At 41.1% G+C, this 5,225-nt stretch overlaps 1 non-coding gene across 1 annotated transcript; it reads left to right on the forward strand.

The window, feature by feature from the left end:
* Positions 1–355: 355 nt before the first annotated feature.
* LOC133085845 (U6 spliceosomal RNA) lies at positions 356–462 on the forward strand. Its single transcript, XR_009699640.1, has one exon. It is a non-coding gene; the product is annotated as a U6 spliceosomal RNA (small nuclear RNA).
* Positions 463–5,225: the final 4,763 nt, after the last annotated feature.

Genomic DNA, 5,225 nt, shown 5'->3' on the forward strand with positions numbered 1-5,225 from the left:
CAGAGGGGGGATGCTCTTAACCATGTAGAATGAAGCATTTCTGTGCCCTGACCATGGATTTTTGGGGGGGAACAGGGAGCACATCCAACTCATTTAGGGCTGATCAGAGTTCCTTCCCTTAGAATCTGGAGTTGAGTCATAGAGAAATAGAAAGAAAGAGTGATGAGAGACAGAGAAAGAAGGAATGAGACCTTGTTCATGTGGCTGGTAATCACGGTTTGCCCTATGACATGGGGAACAGAGAAAGTAGGTCTGCAGGCACATAAAAATAATGCAGAGACACAAAAAGGAATGGAGATGAGAGATGAAGGGAGAATCTGAGTGACCTTCTAAGGCCTTCATCAAGCTTAGCTCTGTGCTCACTTTGGCAGCACATATACTAAAAGTGGAACAATACAGAGAAGATTAGCATGGCCCCTGCGCAAGGATGACATGAAAACTTGTGAAGCATTCCATATTAAAAAAAAAAAAAAAAAAAGCTTACCTGTGTTCCTGCCCTACATCCTTATAAGTGCCATTTTGGTTTTTTTTTTAAATTAAGGTAGGTTGAGATGATATCTGTTTCTTGCAGCCAAAAGATTGCAAACTAACAATTTGTTACTGCATGGATGTACCTTCCTCACACTGACTTTGAAACTTTTTAATTTTCTAGAAGGAGGCCTATCTTCAAGTATTTACCATTATTTGTCATGGAACAACCAATAGCAAATATAATATTTGTCAGTGGAACCCAGAAGCAATCCCTTTAAAGAAGAAAACAAGGATGCTTGCCACCAACACCATTACATTCATTATTTTCTAGAGGACTTGGTGCACGCAATAAGGTAAGGAAAAGAAATAAGAGAAACGAATATAGGAAAAGAACAGGCAAAATTATTATAGCTTCAGATAATAAGATTATCCACCTAGTAAATCCACTGAATGTCATGCTGAACCAGTAAGAGTTTGATAAAGTGGTTGGATATGATATAAAAAACCAAAAGTCAATTATTTCTCTGTATGCCAATAAAAAACGATTGTAATGTGTAATGGAAAAAAGATCTCACTAACACAATGAGAACTGTAAAATACCTAGGAATAAACCTAATGAGCATTGTGCAATTTATATGCAAAACACCATAAAACTTTACTAAAACACAAAAAAGAAGAACTAGCTAAATACAAGGTATACCCTGAGGTCAACTGCATTACTGGCCCCAATTCTTCATCTCTGTCTGAATCCATTCCTTACCTTGGCCTCCCTGTGGGAGGGAGTGTATTTCTCCATCCCTTGATTCTAGGCTAAACCATGTGACTTGCTTTGGCCAACAGCATGTAAGCAGAAGTAACAGTGTGCAATTTGGAGCCTAGGTCTTAAGAGACTTCTGCTTGCTTTCCTGCATCTCTTCCATTGCCATGAAAGAAGCTTATCCCAGACCTGATGCCCAAAAGGAATAAAAAGGGAACCGACCTAAGCCCCAACTTCAGTGAGGAGCTAAGCCCAACCAGATGTATCTGTAACTTGAAGGGGAGCTATCCAGCCAAGCCCAGCCCAGATTTGCCATGTCCAGCCAACTTATGGACTTGTGACCAATAATAAATAGATGTGTTTTAAGCCCACTGAGTTTCAGGATGCTTTGTTACACAGCAAGAGGTAACTGATACACCCATATTCCTGGATGGTGATACTCAATATTGTAAAAATGCATTCTCTGAAAATTAATCTATAAAGTTCAGTGTGATTCCAATCAAAATACCAACAGATATTTACTTCTCTGGGATTTAAAAATTAAATGGCAAAACAAAATTAGCTGCTAAATTTATGGAGGGAAAAAAACTAACGGAGGAGAACAAGATCTTACCCCATCAGATATTAAGAGGTACCATAAAACTAGGCTAGTTACACAACATGGTAACAGACAAATGAACCAATGGAACACAACCAAGGGGGAGATGATAGATAGATAGATAGATAGATAGATAGATAGATAGATAGATAGATAGGGATAGGATGTCACAGAAAAATAGAGATAATGCTATATTACAAATCAGTGGTGGGAGGCGATTGATTATATAGTAAATAGCATTGAAACAACTGACCATCACTTTGAAAAATGTAAAATTAAACTCTTACATTACCCTAAAATAAATTCCAGATGGATTAAAGACCGACATGCAATCAATCAAGCTATAAAAGTACTAGAAAAAAGTACAGACAACTAGTGTCATAATCTAGGAGTAGAGCAGGCCTTTCTAAGCAAGACAGAATCTGGAAGCCTTTGAGAAATAGATTCACAAATTTTACTCCATAAAGATTAAATGTTCTATACAGCAAAAGACCACAGATAAAGTGGAAATACAAATGACAGCTTGAGAGAAAATATTTGGAACACACATAAAGGCCAGAGGTTGCCCTGACTGGCTTAAAGCTCTGACAGTAAAGGGCCAACTGTCCCATCAAAAAATGGGGAAGGGTACGAACAGGCAATTCACGTAAGAGAGAAGAAATGCCAACAAGCAGTAAAAAACATGCCAACCTCTCTATTAGCGAGAGACAGGCTGTGCCAGGCTGTCGTCACCCCCACCTCTCAGCCTGGCACAGCTAAGACAGACACCTGCAGGGGGGCAGTGTGACTAGCTAGCAACTCCTCCTGCGGGATCCTGTCCCCCAGGGGAAAGGGCAAGTAGGAGCCTTGCACAGTGGTCTCTGAGTGTCAGCTGTGACAGTTAAAGGTCAGAGATGGCTTCCTAAGTAGCAATAAGGAGACGGGTCAAGAAATCAGGCACACTGGTTCCCACTGAGAGCAGGAGACTGATGTACATGACACATGGAGAAGTTCATGAGTTGTTCACGATGCATTGTTTAATGAAAACACACACCCGTTCAGAGAGAGAGAGAGAGAGAGATGGCCTGGGACTTCCAAACTTTAAACAGTGTTTCTCCCTCAAGAAAAGCATTAAATGTGCCTTAAAAAACTAAAAATAGAACTACCATATGATACAGCAATCCCGCTCCTGGGCATATATCCAGAGAAAACGATAATGCAAAAAGATACACGCACCCCAATGTTCGTTGCAGCACTATTTACAGTAGCCAGGTCATGGAAGCAACCTAAGTGTCCACCAACAGAGGAATGGGTAAAGAAGATGTGGTACATATATACAATGGAATATTACTCAGCCATAAAAAAAAGAATGAAATAATGCTATCTGTAGCAACATGGATGGACCTAGAGATGATCATACTAAGTAAGTCAGACAGAGAAAGACAAATATCATATGATATCACTCACATGTGGAATCTAATTTTTAAAAAAATGATATAAATGAACTTATTTTCAAAACAGAAACAGACTCACAGATTTCAAAAAAAAAACTTACCAGAGGGGAAACATGACGGGGAGGGATAAATTAGGAACTCGGGATTAACATACACACACTACTATATATAAAATAGATAACAAACAAGGACTCTGCACAGGGAACTCTATATTGTATAATAACCTATATGGGAAAGGAATCTGAAAAAGAATGAATATATGTATATGTATAACTGAATCACTATGCTGTACACCTGAAACTAACACAGTATTGTAAACCAACTATACTCCAATAAAAATTTTTTTAAAAGAGGAAGGGAAGATTTTCACTCCTTACTTACACCGTCCTGTATAGTTTAAAATTTTACACGGGCATGAATCGTTTATGGAATCCTAAAAAAAGAAAGAAAAAAAATAGAAATGAATGAATACTTGTGTTTCCCTATGGGACAGATTTGCATATAGAGATAGAGATAGGGATACAGGCACACCTGGTTTAACTGTGGCAACCCTGCATTGAGCAGGTCTATTGGTGCCATTTTTCCAACAGCATTTTCTCACTTCACAGCTCTGTGCCACATTTTGGCAATTCTCGTAGTACTTCAAACATTTTCACTATTATTATATTTGTGATGGTGACTGTGGTCAGTGATCTTTCATGTTACTATTGTAATTGTTTGGGGGCACCAAGAACTGTGCCCACAGAAGACGGTAAACTTGACCAGTAAATGATGCGTGTGTTCTGACTGCTCCACCAACCAGCTATTCCCCCATCTCCCTCCTTCTCCTCGAGTCTCCCTGTTCTCTGAGATACAACAGTCTTGAAATTAGGCCAATTAATAACCCTACAATGGTTACCCTTTAAGTGTTCAAGTGACAGAAGAGTCGCATGTTTCTTACTTTAAATCAAAAGCTAGAAATGATTAAGCTTTGTAAGGAAGGCATGTGGAAAGTTGAGACAGACATAATGCTATTGCACGCTTAATAGACTATAGTATAGTGTAAACATACTGGGAAACCAAAAAACTCACGTGACTCCCTTTACTGTGATATTCAGTCTACTGTGGTGGCCTGGAACGAAAACCAAGATATCTCTCCGTAAGCCTGCATAGAGAGATATAGATATACAGATAGAGATATGATAAAGAGAGATATGAAATAGATATGGATACAGATTTTAAGTCCCTCACCACTTTCTGATATAAATTCACTGTCTTTAAAACCTAGGAGCCCTTCCCAAGTGACCCACAGAACTGTGTGTGTCCTAAGCCATGAAGAGAGCCGTCACCAATTTAAGGCACAATCAACCTCATTAGCCTGATCCGGTGACATCTTTGTCTCAGGGAGGACACTGGGAGCATCATTCCAACGGGAAGAAAAGCTGGGGATCAGCCCCTGTTAATGAGCACTGTCCCACTAAAGCCCCGCTAATCCGGCCCTGCGGCCCCCATCCCGGGATTCAGCCCCTCTCTTGCGGCCCCCGGGGCTCCCTCACCCCATCCTCTTTAAATTCCACCTGGACATCCTTCGTGTGGTATGTGGTCCCCTTGGTAAAGGCTTCAGGCATGAGTGTTTAAAACCTTTATTAATCCTGAAGTCTTTCCTGCCTCCATCTCTTTCCCTTCCCAGGTAGAATAACAATGATGGGGATGACAGAGCAGCCAGCACGGGCTGGGCATGTGTCCCGCTCAGGTGCTGGGCTAAGGGCTCTATTTATAGGCGGCATCCAATTAGGTCCTGGGCACCCCCTGAAGCAGCTGGTATCAGTAGGCTCAGGGCACAGATACGAAAACCGAGGCAGGGCCAGGGCTCCCAGGGAAGGCCGCATACCCCCTTGGCTCCCCAGGCTGGGCCCTGCACCAACTGCTCACTCCACATTGGTCACTCTCTCCACGGAATTCATGTTTCAGAGTCTGTCTCCTGCCT

Source organism: Eubalaena glacialis, chromosome 2, assembly GCF_028564815.1.
Source record: "Eubalaena glacialis isolate mEubGla1 chromosome 2, mEubGla1.1.hap2.+ XY, whole genome shotgun sequence".
Lineage (NCBI taxonomy): Eukaryota > Metazoa > Chordata > Mammalia > Artiodactyla > Balaenidae > Eubalaena > Eubalaena glacialis.